We start from the raw sequence: 18694 nt of genomic DNA, 5'->3' as shown, positions 1-18694 counted from the left end.
CACATCACATGCATTAGCACACTGGAAGCCCCTAGGGAGAGCCCATTTTGCCAGCTCCTTTCCATTCCCTTCCTTCCCACTGCAATGCACCAGTTCATTTCTTCAGGCCTTTCTATGTTAAGCTAATGTGACAAATTAATCTCTGATAAAATGCTAATAACTTTGTTGTGTTTTCCAAATACATTGATATGTGCCCATAGGGCTCCTTAAAGCTTGGACCTAGAGGCCTAAGTCATTTCTGCAATTTCCGTACTAAAAAGAGCATGTGGGGGCAGGATGTCCCGAGATGTTCCTCACGTCAGGATCGTGCCTGGCTGGAGCTGCAGCCAGGAGGGTTTGGTTGCGTGTAAGCCTGACCCAGGCTGTGCCCTATAAAACTTAATCCACTCAGTGACTAGGGGCGGGGAGTATGTGAAAATAAAATGAAACAGAAATCATTTGGGTCTTATTTCCCCCACACTGGCACTCTGAGGGAACGTGCGTGCTTCACGGCCTCCCAGTAATCCAGCTTTAGGAGGAAAAAAGAAGACTCCCCTCAAGTGGAAAAACCTACCTGTGGCCATAATGATTTAGTAGGTGCCAGTCTAACCTGAAATAATAAATACCATTATGATGTCACTGTCTCACTGCTCATTTTTAGAGTCTCTGGATCTTTCTTCCAAAAACACAAGCTTATGAATAGGACTCTGTGGTGCCTGACATGTCGTTTATGGGTCAGTGCCGTCGTGGTGGCTGGGCCACGGGGAGAGACTTTACAAGACCCTCTCTGGCACGTCTCGCGATAGCCAGTTGGCCGTCCTGCCACTGCACTCCCCCAGGTCAGACTTCAAAGAGCCACATCAAGAATTCAGGCTTGGGCTGGGGATGTGGCTCAAGCGGTAGCGCGCTCGCCAGGCATGCGTGCGGCCCGGGTTCGATCCTCAGCACCACATACAGACAAAGATGTTGTGTCCGCCAAATACTAAAAAATAAATATTAAAATTCTCTCTCTCTTCCTCTTTCTCACTCTCTCTCACTCTTTCTTAAAAAAAAAAAAAAAAAAAAAAAAAAAAAGAATTCAGGCTTGCTGCAGTGAGTTGTGCCACTGCCACCAGAGCCTGCCTGTCTCAATGTAGAGAACAGTTTCCTCTGTCCCCGAGACACCTAAGAAAAGCTCCTTCTGCCCCTAGGACAAGGACCCCAAAGTACTCTATAAACCTCCAAGAAGGGCTGAGATGCAGCAGAAGCCCAGGCATTGGCATGACCTAAAAACATACCATTTGCTCTCACCTCCATCTTTCTGAATGTTGCGACATTCTGCACACGTGTTCCATTGAAAGTAAGGAGGGACATAATACAAAAGCTGAATTTCTGATAAGCAACTTCTACTTTCAGTGAAACAACTTTGGGGGAGTGCACAAAAATAAGGAAAGTGGAAAATATGAGAAATCTGGGAGAAAAGAGGTGGAGAAGAAAAGTGTAATAGTATGTAACATTAATCAGCTCAGTTTTAGTACACAAGAAGTAAGCAGGCCTAAGTGGAGGCACCAGTTGAGTTTAGCTGGATGCATCACATTGAAAGTCCAGGAGACTGGTCACCTTTCTTCTCTGCTGAAGGGTAAGAGTGCCAGGTACAGTGCAGGACCCGGAGCATTTTCTTAAAGCACATTTGAAGAATGCTCCATTCTCCTCCTCAATCATCCCTGTCAAGGGTCTTCGAGAGACAGCTGGCAGTGTAGATCAGTGGAAGAGCACTTGCTTAGTAGGCATAAGGCCCTGGGTTCAATTCCCAGTGCAAAAAAAAAAAAATGTAGGGAAAGTCCCTGAATCATCAATGAACCAATGACCCTCTGCCTCCTTTAACAGCTAGAGCTGTCTGGATTACCAAAACTAGTCTCTCCTCATTCTCCAATGATGTGCTCTCTTTTTCCCAAATTTATTGAGGTATAATTGGCAAATTAAAATTGAACATATTTATGTATGCAACCAAATTATTTGATATACATATAAAATTTTAAGTGATTACCAAAATCAAGCCATTGGGCACATTATCACCTCACATATCCCTTTTTTTGTTCTTCTTGTTTTGGTTTGTTTTTTGGTTTTTCGTTTCATTTTTTTGTTTCATTGGTGTCTATCTCCCTCTTTATTCCAGTACCATACGGTTTGGACTACTATAGCTTTGCAATATATTTTGAAATCAAGAAATGTGTAGCCTCCAGCTTTGTTCTTCTTCCTTAAGATTGTTTTGTCTATTAAGGGTCTTTAGAGGTTCCATGCACATTTTAGGATTATTTTTTATATTTCTGAGAAAAACGACATTGGAATTTTGACAGGGATTACATGGAAGCGATGGATAACTTTGGAAAAGTTAGAGACTTTGTAACAATCTTACTTCTCCCAATTTACAAACATGAAATGTCTTTCTATTTATTTGCATTATCTTCAATTTCTCTCATCAGTGATTTATAGCTTTCAGGATAAGATCTTTCACCTCCTTGTTTAAACTTATTCTGAAGTTTTTCCTTCTTTTTGATGCCAGTGTCATTGGAATTGTTTATTTCTTTTAAGTATTCATTGGTAATACATAGAAATACTACTGTATTTTGTATGTTGATCTTGTATCCTGCAACCTGACCTGATTCATTTATTAGTTTTTAACTGTTTTATGCTGGAGTGTTTTGGGTTTTCTACATATAAGATTATATTATCTGCAAATGGAGATAATTTTTTCTTAGTTTCTAATCTGTATGACTTTTACTTCTTTTTCTTAGCTAATTGCTCTGGTAGGATTTCCGGTACTATGTTTAAAAGTATTGAGAGTGGGCATCTTTGTCTTTTCCTTGATATTAGAGGAAAAGCTTTGAGCAAATGGTATGGAATCCACACCGCTGAATATGTTAGATACAGTTCTGTCATACATGACATTTGCTATTCTGAGGTTTATTTCTTCTGTACCTAATTTATGAAGAGCTTTTATCATGAAAGAATGTTAAATTCTGTCAAGTGCTTTGGCTACACCTACTGAGATGATTATGTAACTTCTATCCTTCATTCTGTTAATCTGATATATAATAATAATTGACTTCCATATGTAGAACCATCCTTGAATCCTAGGGATAGATTTCACTTTACCATAGTGTATGAGCCTTTTAATGTAATGTTGGATTAAATTTGCTCGTGTTTTATTAAAGATATTTGCATCTATGTTTATCATGAATGTTGACCTAAAATTTTGTTTTCTTTAGTATCTTTTTCTGGATTTAGTATCGGAGAATGCTGACCTCGTAAAGTGAGTTTAGAAAGCATTCCCTCCTGTTCAATCTTTTGAAATATTTTGAAAAGCATTGTCATAATTTTTTGAATGCTTTCAAACTTTACCAATAAAGCCATCTGTTCCTGGGATTTTCTCAGTTGAAAGAATTTTGATTACTGCTTCAATCTCCTTATTCATTATTGGTCAGCTCAGATTTTCTATTTCTTCATTATCCAGTCTTGATAGATTCTATGAATGTATATGTTTATTCTAGATCATCACGTTCGTTGGCATGTCATTTTCATAGAATCGTTATAATAGCTCTTCACTTCCTTGTGATTTTATTTATTTGATCTCTCTCTCTTTCCTTGGTTACTCTAACTAAAATTTTGTTGACCTTTCCAAAATACAACTTTTAGTTGTGATCTTTTCAACTGCCTTCCTAGTTTCTATTTCATGTATTTCTGCTCTATATTAATTCTCTCCTTCTGATAACTTTAGGTTTAGTTTGTTCTTTTTTTTTTTTTTTTAGTTCCTTAAAGTGTTCATTAGGTTATTTATTTTAGATCATTCTTTTTTCTTAATGTAGGCAGTTATCACTATAAACTTCACTCTTAGAACTGGTTTTGTTACATCCCACAAGTTTTGGTATGTTATATTTCCATTGCATGGATGGGTGTGGCTCCTGCTGGGTCACTGGGCAGGCCCCTGAGCGAGCAAGACTGGCCCCAGACCATAGCTGAGAAGGGCTAGAGCCAAGTCACAAGGCTGCTTCAGGATCCACAGTAGGACTGAGCAAGCCTCAGGAAACACTGGAGTGTCTTCCCTTCCCCACTCCACCGTTCTTTAGGTGAACATTACTCTCCCAGACCCTGGTTGAGAGGCTGGAGCTGGGTCCCAGGCTGCTTTATGATCCACAGACTGATAAGGGTCAGGGGCCCATTCTTAGAGAAATGAATGGGCATGGTTTCTTCCAGGTCCCTTGACTCTGCAGATGGTGCTGGTGACAGAATCGGGATCAAATGGGACTGTAGCCAAGTCCCTAGGAGTACTGGGTTGTTTCTGTAGCCTGGACCATAGATGTCAAACCTGCCACCTGGGTGCAGTTCTACTTTTCAAAATGGCCCTTTAGTCTTGGGCTCCACCAGTTTTGCAACCTCCTACCTGGATCTCAAAGCTCCCACAGAGGCAATCTAGCCATCGGATGGCTGCCAAATCATTGCTGCTAGTGGGGCAAAAAACTCATCCTTATGGATCTTCCACCTCTCCTGTGATTCATCCCTATCTCTGCCAGTCATTGAGCTGCCCAGGGATCATGGAGCCTCAAACTTCCCACTTTTTCCCTGTCAGCCTCACCCCTGGTTTCCTAAACTTCCTAGACTGAGATTATCTAGCCTTATCTGCCACATTCCAGGTATTCTCTTGCATAAACTATTAATAAACAATATGTGACCAACTTCTGCATTAAGGAGGTCATCCTTAATCAATTCGCCTATGCCTCAGAAAACTCTATAGCAATAGCCAGGTGCCGTGGCACATGCTTGTAGTCCCAGCTACTCACAAGGCTGAGGCAGGAGAATCCCAAGTTCGAGGCCAACCTCAGCAACTTAGTGAGAGTGCCGTCTCACATCTCAAAGGCTGGGGATGTATCTCAGTAGCTGAGCACAATTTCCAGTGCTGAAAGGAGGAGGAGGAGGAGGAGGAGAGAAGGAGGGAGAAGAGGAGGAGGGAGACAATGAAGATGAAAGAAAAGAGAAGGAAAGAAAAGTGCTGCAGCCGATATTCACAGTTGAAATCAGTATGGCATTTAAAGTATTCCTTTAAAACTGAGGCATTAAATCTTTGTGTAAGAAAATAACTCTTGACTCATAACACTGTATGAGAAAATTAGATCTGACTTACATCACTTCCTCTAACAAAACACTTTGGAAGAACACTGCCTGTCTTAAAAACTGACTATATTTGAAAAACATTCGTGTGCTTTTTCTTCTGACATTTATATTCTCTAAAGTATTTCTAAGCAAAATACCTATTATAAGAAGTAAAAAAAATTAAAACTAGTTATGAAGTGAAAAGCACACCAGTAAAAAGGTCACTTTTACCAAACCATGTCACTGTGACATAGAAGTTAAAAAGTCAGATTTGGAGGTGAAAAAAACATGACTATACAATACATTTAACTCTGAAGTTTCAGAATAAAATTCAAACAAACCCATGTAAATATTTCCCACTACTATCAGCTCTATCATTAATAACAATTTGGTGTCCTTTTATGTGGCAATCCTTAAAAAATGCAATTTTAAATTATTGAATGTTTTCCTTTTTATAATGAATATATTTATTTTGGGCTTCCACCTAGAAGGAAAAAAATGATTGAGAAGAGCTATATTTTATAAACAAACAAGAGATTCTAAACTGATGCTGAAACTCATTTTGGAAGTCAGCCTAGCCTCAGGCTGATAGTCAGATCTGGATTTATCTACATGCAGTCTGAAATTTCGATAAGTGAGGGTTTGGAGACGAACATACGAAAGCAAAGTACGTGAGATTTGTATGTGTATTCATTTATGCACTTGATTTTACAGGTTTTTTTTTAAGCATAATCAATGTCAGGTAATTTTTCATTTCTTGGTATCATACATGGTATAAAGGAAAGACAGAACACTAGATTTCCAAAAGAGATATTTTGTTTTATTCAGGACTTCTTCCTTTCCCAAGATACAGTGCTATCAACTTCAATTTAGAAAATAGTTCAACTGTTTCCAGGTTGGTGAAGACACATTCCCCAACTTCCTCCAACCCTGGAGTTCCCCTTGGAAAATGTAAAAAAAAAAAAAAAAAAAAATTTGTTTTGCCTTTAATGCCCTGAAACCAAAGTAAATAATGCTACTATTTCATGTCCTAAATTCCTCTTCATGCGTTATCACCAGCATGATAACTGTGAGTGGATTTTACACACAGGCTGCTCTAACCTGTGACACCAGGAGAACGAGCCTGTATCTAATTAATTAGCGTGGGCTCCCTCTGCTGGTGAGTGATGAAGACAAGAGTCCCTAAAGAACAACATTGGTGTGAATTTTTTTTTGAAGGAATTTTTATGCAAATGAACCAAATACAAAAAAATCATCAAAAGTTTCCAGGTTTTTGAAGAGCCCTGGGATCTGCTTCTGCCTTCTTGATAAGCTAATAAGTTAGCCTGTGCTACATTTTGTATCTTAACATCCCCGCAAAAGTCCATGTGCTAAGAGTTTGGCCCCCAGTATGGCACCATTAGGAGACAGTGGAACCTTTAAGAAGTAGGGCCTAGGGAGAAGTCTCTGGTTGATTGGGGTTCACTTGAAGGGGACGGTGGGCTGCCAGTGCCTTCCCCTCTCTCTTCCTTCCTTGCCATGGGGTGAGCAGTTTTGCTCCACCATATATCCCTGTCATAACACGCTGCCTAACCACAGCACCCCCCCCAACATGGGGCAAATTGGTCATAGACTGACACCCCCAAAACTTTGAACCAAAATATACCTTTCCCTTTATCAGTTAATTATGTCAATTATGTCACTGTAGTGACAGAAAACTGACAAACACAGCCCATATTCCATGGTTGCTGGTGGAAGACATGAAACTCCTGGATCAGAGACACAGATTTTATCACTCGGGCCATGCCACACAGTAGGAGCATCTGCATGCATATTCCAGTACCCTTCACCCCAAAACCCAAGAGTTCACACGGAGAGGCCCAAATGGATGTTTTACACACAACAGTTTCGGCTCACAACTTAGGAACACTGAGCTTGGGGAGCCCACTATTGTTATGGCAAACAGTAAGCAAGCCCACACTTTATCTTGGAGGGAAAACTTACTCCACTCCCTCGATGTTGCTCACTGCAAAGACAGCAGCCTAAGAACTGGCCCATCGGAAGAGCAGTCGGGGCCTCATGTTCTTGGAATGCGTGGCAAGACTTGTAGAAGTACGAGAAACCCGTGGGGAACTTTCCCAGTAAAGACTTGATGATTATTATTGCTAATGAAGTTTCAAATACACTAAAATCACTGCAGAATATCTTTCTTCTTGATTTTGTAGATGATTTCTTTTTTTTTTTTTTTTTAACTTTCTACCAAATTGTTGGTTGAGCCTATTCCTCACTATAGAAGTAAAATTTCACCACCTTTTATTAAGGAGTAATGGGTCTATTTGCTTCAACTGAAAATGAAGATAAATGAGCACCAATAGTCCCCACAGTTGGGAAATTTTAAAAACTAAAATTACCCCGATGTGAGGTTCCTTGTTTATTCATGAATACTTTCCAGCGTCTCTTGAAATAGTCAGGGTTATAGAATTTCAACTGGGACTGAGTATTACAGAATGGCAGGAATCCACAGATAAGCCCTTAAACTTATAGCATCACAGAATTTAAAGCCTTAGGGTTAGACAGAAATCAATTATAATATTTTGACAGCTGGATTTTATGTTCTTATTCTAGCATTAGCCAAAAATCTTCTACCACCACAGTGTTACAGCTTTAAATCAAGAAGTGGTCAAATTTCCGCGATTGTTATAAACATTTCTGCCTTGCATACACAGCACACTTGACCATCTCGAAAGTGTTTTCACACACTTTCTCTCTGTTGTACCTCAGTCTTACTATGAAGCTTGAGTAAAAAAAAGATTTAGCCACCTCCATTTTACTGCCTCGGAACCATAAAGCAGACCAATCATAAGATACTTCTGACATGTGCTGCCAATCGCTAAAGAGGCAGGGTTGCATCTGACTTGGAGCTGTTTCCAGAACCCCTTGCTTTCTTCTTATCCATGATATCTTCCCTATGCCATCAGCTAAGAGGCTGTAGCCAGTCAATCACAGAAGACCTCACTCAGACTTACTTAAGCTACAAGCTTTTAGCTCTCATGTCTATAAAAAAAAAAAAAAATGTCCAAGGAGAGTCAGGCTTCAGCTGAGGACTGATGGGGGTGCCACCTGTGTCTGCTGTCCTCTAAGCATCTATTTCCTCCCCAGAATGACCTGCCTCATTATCATAAGTTGCCTACCCACATTCCTTATCCAACACCCACCAATCACTCAGACTCAAGACCTGTCATTCCCTCAAACATCAAAGAAACTTCTCAAGCATCCTCCTAATTAGACCAACAGAAACAATTCATTTCAGGCAGGGGCGGGGGATGTCAGAGATCCTAAGCAGCAGCCCCAACATCCACTATGCTGATATTCTGAAAAGTGCATGCTACGCAAAACTCATTCTGCAACATGCTTTATGTCTCTGGAGCTGTGCAATAAATAAATGCAAGGCTTTGCGTGAATTAGCTCATTTATGTCCCACAACCTTGAAACAATCTTATAAGCCAGGTGATATTATTATACTCCTTTTATAAAAGATGAAACCGAGACTTAGAAAGATCTAAATAACTTGCCCAATGCCACCAACTCCCCAGTGGGAGATCCTAGATTCAAACAGACAGGCTGAGCCTGGAGCTCACATATTCACCCAATAGAACAGGCCAACCCATGGGAAAAGGAAAAAGCAATAGACCTATGACTACACAACTTTGGAAGTCTGGCATACCATATTCCCCTCTTGGAGACTCACAAGGCACATTAGATAAAGAATGTTCTGAGTCATTCTGTAGTAAAGAAACCTATTTAATCAGCTTAACTTCATATTTCCCAAACTCAGCTGAGTTTTGGAGCTTCTTTTGTTTAATACCTTCAGACAACAGCCTTCAGGGTCACACACCCAGCGGTCCATCCATTTATCCATCTCCAGTGAAATCTCTGATGTTATGACTCTGTTAATAAAATTCATGATAAACAAGCTCTTTTTAAAACCTTCATTTGCATCTTTTAGCTTTGCATTTGCAAGTTCAGTCAAGGCTAGGGTCTGGCAGTAGCGCTATCTTGCCCTGGTCCTGACTTACCCAGCAACTGTAATCAACGGGAGTTCTCTGTGGATCAGAACAGCAGTGATCTCATTTAGCATATCTTTTACTTCTAGTACATTTCTAAGTGAGAGTGTTTGGACACTGAACAAGATGAGGTTTGATAAGACAAAAATAGAGTAGCATTAGACTTCTGAGCCCAACAAAATTTTAAAGAATTACACTGGAGAGCTCGCTTAGCCTTTGGTATCTTTAGTTTATCCTTGCAGATGTTTCTTGAGAAGAGAGAGGAGAAGGCACTACTGATAATTGGGTAGTTCTGAGCTCTTTGGCTGGGAAAAGTGCAGAGCGCCACCTCTTGTCTAAAGTTATTTAATTTCCCTGAACTTGTCATGATTCACACATCAAAGCCTCTGGCTCCAGGCTTCTGACTTGATGTCTGAAAATCTGACTCAGGCAGAGTCTGTCTTCATTTCCTTGTATTTTATGAATGTGTCTTGTCCACGAAGTCAACCTTCAGTCAATTAATTATTGCCTTTCTGGGTCATTGGCTACCCTGGTATAATTCTCAGGCACCTTGTTTTTGCAAAACACACAACTGGAAAGGGGTTGTTTTCATTTGAGTCCAAAGAAGTACGAAGGAATCACTCATGCCAAGGCTATTTTGAGCTGAGGGTAGGTAACATGCTGTGCAGCAACTCTGACCATGCCTTAGGCGAGGGTGCAATGCACAGTGAGGAGTCTCTGTCCCCTTCTAAGGGAAGCCTCACAACCATCTTGATGTGGTCACTTTATATTCACAAGCACTGTCTGCATTCTTCTCAGTATTGCTAAATTCACCTACTGGCACTTCCACTATACTGTCTAGGAGATGCAGTTGAAACCATAGTATTGTTTCCTTCTTCTGAGTGTAGAAAGAAAGTCTTAGCATAATCGTCCACCAGCAACTTGTGATCATTGACCAGGAAGTTCTCAATCTCAATATGACACAGAGATTTGCACTGTTTGACTTGGCCTCACCATTAGTCACTGTCCTGGAAAGGCGATTACTTGTTCTAGAGAAAATCTGTTCTTTTCAAGATGTGTCAAATTACATGTGTCATTCCAGACAGGGTGCCAAGAGCTAGAAGCACTTGTGCATGGTTATTTCTCTCTTGTTTCTAGTTTCTACCCCAGCAGAGCACAAATAATGTCCTCTGTGCCTATTAGGGCATCATTACTCCCCCTCAGCCACTTTCAAATATCATAATTCCATCCTCATCCTGACTTACTTGGCCTGGTCAGGGAAGAAGAATTTGGGGATAGAGACCCAACATTTTTCCTTTAACACTTCAGGAATTCTAGGTAGATATGTCTTCCACTAGGCTGTACATTACTGATTGAGATCCGTTGGCTTTGCAGCCATCCTAAAAATAGACCCATTTATTTTATTTGTTTTCCTCTTAACCATCAGCGGATTTTGTGTCCTTATATTTTTCTAAGTATCAGGACTCCAGGGTTGGTGATGTTTGCAAAACAAGGCAGTGGCCAGGAGTCTCACCAGCTGCAATGGATGTATCTGATGGCAAGTGACTCACTCACTTCCTAAGGCATAGCCATTCTCTTGCATCACCTTTTTATCAGAGGGTCTACTCTGTTTTCTGGGAGTCTCAACCTGGCTACAATGGAGAATTAACTTCCTAATCTGCGTCCATGGGATTCGCTGTGATCAAAGAAGCAACATTTGAAATGATCTGAGAGCACGTTGGTTAGGGAAACCCACAGAAAGATGTCCAGGAGGCTTAGAAGTTTAGATCATCGTTTGGCCTCTCAGATCACCGTCGGGTTTGGTACTATCTCTGAAGAAGGTGTGGTGCGGTCCCAAGTCTGTGCAGCTCTCTGAATGAGCCAATCATTTTACCTGAAATGTTACCAACTCTCCTCAAAACCCTTTTACATGGATAGACATTAACACTTGTTATATTTCTCTACTGCTACATAGAATTTACCCACGTGATGGTCAAACCTATCTGAGTTGACCTTGAAAAGTTGTAAGAGAAGAGGTAAAAGTACATTCTTCTTCTAGAAGAAGAATGCCTGAGTTTAAGTCCCAGTTCTGTCATTTCTAAGTGGTGTGATTTGGAACAAAGTTATTTAGCCCCCATAAGCCTGACTCCTCATACATAAAGTGGGAATAAGAGAAATATGGTTTCACAAGATCGCTGAATTAACAGTTAATGCAGGTGAGATACATTGCCAAAATGGCCACAGGCTTCCACCACTCTCGGTATCATCAACTCCTTTCCAATGTGGTTTTTGGTGCCTCCCATCCAGAAGTCAACTCTCTTCCTTGAATCTGGGCTGGTCCTGTGGCTTTTTGGCCAATGGAATGTGATAGAGGGACCACAAGAGGCTGGGCATTCTCTAACCTCCCCCTTTGGAATGCCATTGCCATCTTGTGGTCACGGTAAAGCTAAGGTGTTGCAGAGTGGGACAAGTGGCCCAAACACTCTATGGCCTCAGCCATCAGTCAGCCAACTTCTAGATATTGGAGTGAAACTCTCTTAGTCCAAACAACCTCAGTCAACACAAGAGCTGACCTCAGATACATGAACAACAAGCCCTGCCATGATCAGCTAAGTCTAGACCTCCTTCGCCTAGAGATTCATGAGCACTCAAGAATGGTTCTTGGTTTAAAATTTGGTCTTAGCTCAGGCTATTATAACCAAGTACCACAGACTGGGTGGCTGAAACAATTGACGTTTATTTCTTCATTATGCATGCTGAGAAGTCTAGGATCAATATGTCAGAAGATTTTGTTCTTGGTGAGGTCCCACTTTCTATCTTGCAGATGATTGCCTTCTCCTGTGCCCTCACTTGATGGAAAGAGAGAGCTCTAGTTACTTCCTTTTCTTACAAGGTCACCAATCCCATCATGGGGGCTCCACCCTCATTACCTCATCTCAACCTAATCACCTCCCAAAGGCTTCACATAATGCAATTACATGGAGGGTTTGGGTTTCAATATGTGAATTTGTGGTGGCAGGGGTGGGGATACAAACATTCACTTGGAAATAGCCGCTAAGTTTTGAAGCGGTTTGTTAACAAATCTAAATGGTATCACATGTTTAAAAAAGTGCTCATGTATTCAGTGCTCAACAAATATCAGCAAGTATTATTGTTTATCATGGCAATTCTTAAAAATTCTCATCCAATATACAGATCTGAAAACAATAAAAGAATAATGGCCTCTTTTTCTATGCCTCATAGGGAGAAAAAATGAGTTTGTGGTGTGTGTGTGTGTGTGTGTGTGTATGTGGTGCTGGGGATTAAACCCAGGGCATTCTGCATTCTAGGCAAGTACTCTACCACTGAGCTACATCTCCAGCCCCAAGATCATAGCATTTCATTTTTTTAACAGAGGAAACTTCAATTGATGTTTCCAAGTCATTAATTGTTAATGATTTCAAGTGTGGCTGATCTTTTGAGCCATTTCCTTTCACATGAAAGATGCAATGGATGAAAACAGACTGACAGGAGAGAGAAGAGGTGGTGGGCAATAGAAAAAAAAGCTTCATTATTTTTCACTATGAAAGAACATGAAGTTGAAGGTTGATGGTTGTTGTAGCACTTTCAGAGACATCTCTGAGATTAGATATGAGACAATTTTCCTGATGTCTTGTTCTTTTGGTTGGAATGTCTACACAGTAGGATGTCTGCATGAGGTCAGAAATGATGGAAAGGATGAAAACAAGCTAAATGAAAGCAGTGAGGGAGGGGTAAAAATATAAAACAAGAAAATATTAAGGGCTACCAAAAAACTGCTTTTATATGTAGAAATAAATTAGAGCTCACCTCTAATGAATGACTTGGGGTAGCTTATTTTCAGTACAATTCCACAGTAAGGGACCATCAGAATCCTGCACACTCCTGGGATTCTGTGGCCGGCAAAGACTCTAGAGGCTCTGCCATAGGAGGAAATGCTTACTGATGTCCCATCTTCTCCCAGGGAGGCTCACTTATTACTGTTTAATTTAGCACTCTCTGTTTCTCTAAGAATTTGTATTAATATGATCTTTTCCTTTTCAGACTAATGTCAACACACAACTGTTCCAATTCATGTTCACATTTCGATTGATTCATCTGGCCAAAAAAGCAAGTTCACAGATGCCCTACGCTATCCCTGAACAGAAAAAAAAAAAAAAAAATGAGGATGTGATTGCATTTTCATACTCATAGCATTAAAACATTAATGCTAGCAAGCCTTTCAACCCCGAGTAAATGCACGGACATAAACACGTATTTCAGTCGCGTGACAGACAACACAGATTTTCAACCCAAAGTCCATTCTGTTTTTCTTTTCTTTTTTTAGCAACATGTTTCCAATTTTGTTGAGCAGCAGTGCACCCAGTTAAAAACCCTCACCTCATCCAGATTCTTTTGCAGTCAGGCATAGCACTGTGACACCTCACAACGAAAACCACAGGGGTGGTGACTCTCTTGTATGCATCCTGATCCTGACCAACGCTGACAAAGTGGGCACTCATCTCTGCAGCCAATATCTACTCCAATCAGAGGCCACAGCTGTAAAAGTATTAGATAGGGCACTCACTAGTGTGCCCCCACAAACAATGACACACATCTAGAAGCTGAGTGGGAAACGGGTATATGTATGAGTGTGTATAGCATAAATATCAATATATATTTTGTATATTTTTAATTAATTTACATTATAGATATAGATATAGTCATCCCATACTATTCAGGGGGAATTGGGGCTGGTTCCATGACCCTCCAGCAGACACCCAAATCTACAGATGCTCAAGTTTCATATACATAATGGCATAATATTTGCAAAAAAACTTGTACATATTCTCCCATACACTTAAATCTCTAGATTATTTATAATACCTAATACAATGTAAATATTAAGTAAATAGTTGTTATATTGTATTATTTATAGAATAATGACAGCCCAAAAATCTGTACCTGTTTAGTAAAGGCACAATATTTTGAATATTTTTGATCAGTGGTTGGTTGAATCTGATGATATGAAACCCACAGACACAGAGGGTTGTGTATGTGTGTGTGTGTGTGTGTGTGAGAGCGCGCGCATGCACTGGCGCGTGCACATGTATTGATAGTATAGTGGTCCTCAAAGACCATGCCATTAGATCCGTACTAATCCATGGTTGTTTCTAAATCTCAAATCTTATTGGTAAAGTAACCTTGGAATCCTGATTTTAATAAATGCTTTAATTAATCTAAAACCCAATGGAGCCAAATTCAAATAAAGTCCAACCTTCTTTTGGCTCTGGAGACATGCAACATAGGTATCACCCATAGCCAATCCATTCAGAAAACATTTGTCAAACGCCTACCCCCAGAGCCAGGCCCTGAAAAATCAGAGTAACCTACATTGAGAAATCTCAATTCCATATCACAAATGAGTAGGGCTTGGACTGGGGCATCAGAATATCTATTTGCCAAGTATCTAAGATTTTTGATTAGTAAAGTGCAATAGCAGAAGAGAAGGTGAGAATCAACTGCTGTTTTACGGCTGCCCGTAATTTGAAGGAGTATTTTTTTGCTGGATCAGATTGGTAATTTCTAAAATAATCTATCTTTCTAAGTTTCCTTTAATCAGGTCTTCGTCTTCCTCTTATGAATTCTGAACTCCTAAATGTGTCTAGGGTTTGATCCAAAAATAGTTTCCATTTCTGCCCCTAGTTAGAAACAACATACAAATGGAAAAGTTGGGCTCAAAAGTCCATTAATCACTAATTACCAGGGACACCAAGAGATGGCCTGGTCTCCACGCCACTTCTTCATTTCACAGGAAATCTGGCAACACTTCATCATCAGCAGGCACTTATTAATCGCTCTCCTCTGTATACTCTATAACAGTATTTGTCACTATAGTGATTCCCTGACAACTGAGCTGGTAAGCCAATGAAGACTCCTTTCCCCTTCAACTGGGCTAAAATTAACTGCTCTTTATGAAGTGCTACAGGAAGTCGACTAATGTGTCTTGTCCAGGAACAGTCATTTAAATCCATCACTGCTTGATGATGTGAACCATAAAGTCTCTATGTTCAACACTCAGGCCCTACCAGTCTCTAAGAGCCTTGGTGATCCGAGCTTCCCCACCCCAACGAGTTAGCCATCATCTGCAGCAGCATTGCAGACTCACTTTTTAAGTGACGGCTGCTAAGCAATTTTACACTCGTCCAATTTGGTTCTCCTTAGGAAATTCAATGCAATGATCCCAGAATAACCAAGTACAAAATCAGTTCGTCGGAATTAGGTGACACCAACTTCAAGAAAACGTTCACACCCTTGGCATCATAAGCAACCAGAAAGGAATCCACAGTCCTCTCTGAAGATGGAAGTCATTGGATCATGATGATGAATTTGCATACTAAGTCTCAGACTTGCTTCTTTCCACTTGCTGTTTATATTATTTGGCATAAGATCCTCACAAGTTAATGACAGGAATTCTGCTTCTGGGAAGATGGAGTAGGTGTCCTTCCTAACTCCTCCCACCAAGTACAAATAAAGATGCCAGACATTATATATGAAAGACTGAAAGGTACAGAGAAGAAGCCAGACTTCCGGATAAAGAGTTCTGGAACGCGGGAACAACAGGATGTCCAGTGTCCTGGGTTTTCTTTTTTGCATCCTAGATCCCAGAATTGAAACTGAAGAAGCAGACAACCTTGGAATACCAGTGAGCACAAACAAAAAGAGTCCTAATGAAAACTTAGGGAAAAGGCCAACCTGTCAAGTCAGAAGGCTGTTAGAAAATAGCTACTTGCCTCCGGCCAAGAGGAGGAAAAAGTATGACCCCACCCCTACTCCATGCCAACTGAGGACAGGTTAGAAGCCCAGGTTCCCACTCTCTCCAGGCTTTAGGAAGATCCCCACCACCCTGCTCTCCATCCCCACTGGAGTGGTGTCAGAATTGGTCCAGGGGACAATCAGAACTTTCACCATGGTCCAGAGATAATGAGGCCACCCCCTGCCATGCTGTCAGCAGAGGCCACATGGGAGATCAGTCTTAGCCCCCATAGCCAGGGACCATTAGTTAGAAGAGTGGAGATCTGGAGCTCCCACCACCCACCCACCCTGAGGCATGAGACACCTAGGCGTCCATAGAGACTTAGTTGGTAACCTGGACTTGTAACCCATGTAGCAGGAACAAGGCAATACCCTCCCCACCCACTTCTATAGCAGTGTCAGAGGAAGTGTACTTGAACCAAAGGTTTACGTAAGACCTTGAGTCCCAGAATATAATAGTTATATGTTCAGGTTTTAATCTTCAATCACTAACTACACCAAGAACCAGAAGAATCTTACACTGACTGAAGAAAGAAAATCCATGCCACCAAAATAGGTGCATGCGTACTTAGGACAACTGAAAAAAAAAAAAAAAAAAGCGTTAGCCATTGTTAACAAAGACATGATCTCCACAAGAAATGGAAACCAAATGTAAACTTTAGAACTGAAAAACACATAAGTTTTAAAACTCAATGGAAGGGACTGGGGAAATAATGACCTGCAGATCAACAGACTTTACCCAATCTGATTAACAGAGAAAATAATAGTGAACAGATCCTCAGAGACCTATGAGACAAATGTCTAATATCTGTGTTTTGGGAGTCTCAGAAGGAGAGGAGAAAGTGGGCCGACCTGAAAAGAAATCAAACAAACAATGGCTGAAAATTACTCAACTTAGCAAAAAACGAACCTTCCAATTAAAGATGTAAAGAGAACCTCAAAAAAAGAGAAACTCAAATTAATATCAAAACCAATATACATCATACTTAGACTTCTGCAAACAAAGGCAAAGAAAATTCTTGAAAGAATACAAAGGAGAACAATACTTCGTCTATAAAGGAAAAACAATTCAAAGAACAGTAGATTTCTCCTCAGAAACCATGGACATTACAGGAAATGCCACAATATGATTTAAGTGCTAAAACAAAAGAACAGTCCAACAGTTATAAAATGGGATGGCATCAAATTAAAGACTTACTGCACAGCAAGGAAATAATTAGGATTGTGAAGATAAAACCTACAGAAGAGGAGAAAATCTTTTCTAGCTACTCTTCTGACAGAGGATTAAGATCTAGAAGTAAAGAACTCAAAAAAACTTTAACATCCCAAACCAACTAACCCTATTAAGAAATAGGAAAATAAATTAAATAGACACTTCACAAAAAAAAATAAATACAAACGGCAAAAAATATGAAAAAATGTTCAACATTATTAGCATTATAAAAATGCAAATCTGAAGTACACTGATATTTTATCTCACTCCAATCAGAATGGCAGTCATCAAGAATATAAATAATAAAAATGCTGGAGAAGATGTTGAGAAAAAGGAATACTTTTTCACCTTTGATGGGACTCTAAATTAGCACAACCACTGTGGAAATCAATACGGTGGTTCCTCAAAACACTAGGCTTGGGAACACCATATGATCCAGCTTCACTACTCCTCAATATTTATTCTAAATGATTTAAGTCACCATACTGTAATGATACATGCATATCCATGTTTATAGCAGCATAATTCACATTAGCCAAACTATGAAACCAGCTTACATGTCTATCAACAAATGAATGGATAAAGAAAATGTGGCATATATACACAATGGAGTTTTGTTCAGCCATAAATAACAATATAATATCATTTGCAGGGAAATAGATGGAACTAGAGATCATTATATTAAACAAAATAAGCCAAACTCAGAAGGTCAAGGGTCATATATTTTCTCTCATATGTGGAAGTGAGTGAGCCAAAAGGAAAATTAAATGGATCTCACGAAAATCAAAAGATCAGTACAGGAAAGGGACCAGGTGGAGGGTGAGAGGGAGGGGGACAGTGCTAAGGAGTGATAGTGGCCAAATTATATTTTTATATTGTAGGGGGCTAGGGCTATGAGGACATTGCTAAGGAGTGATAATGGCCAAATTATATTTCTTTGTATACTATAGGGGGCTAGGGCTATAACTATAATGCACCAATAAAAAAAATGTGGAAAAAGAAAGAGAACTGTCAAACTAAAAATCTACCCAGTGGATATATTCTCAAGGAGTGAAAAGGCAATCAAGAGATCCTCAGTTGAAAGAAAACTAAAAGTATTTGTCACTATGGGCCACACGAAAGGAACGACTGCAGGAAGTTTATTGAACAGAAAGGAAATTATAAAAGAAGGAAGGTTGAGATATCATTAAGGAAAAATAATATAATAAGAAAATGTGCAGGTACATGCAATAGGCCTTCCTTCTCCACTTGGGTCTTATAAGTTTCACTGGATAGTCGAAACAAAATTTATAACAGTCCAATGGGTCCTCAATATATGCAGAGGACATGTTTAAGACAAGTGTATCACAAGTGATGTCATTGGAGGTAGGTTTTCTAGAAGTCATAGAAAATAAATAGTCCTGGTACAATAACAGAGCAATAAACTGTGATCAGTTATATAATGTGATAGCTACAAAAAAGCACTTAAAAAGTTATATAACAAGATGTAAAAAAAAAAAAAAAACACTAAAGGGGGCTAAGGCTATAGCTCAGCGGTATA

Source organism: Callospermophilus lateralis, chromosome 16 (genome assembly GCF_048772815.1).
Source record: "Callospermophilus lateralis isolate mCalLat2 chromosome 16, mCalLat2.hap1, whole genome shotgun sequence".
In the NCBI taxonomy this organism is placed as follows: Eukaryota; Metazoa; Chordata; class Mammalia; order Rodentia; family Sciuridae; genus Callospermophilus; species Callospermophilus lateralis.
The sequence above is the reverse complement of the archived record's forward strand: the minus strand, read 5'-3'. Positions refer to the sequence as shown.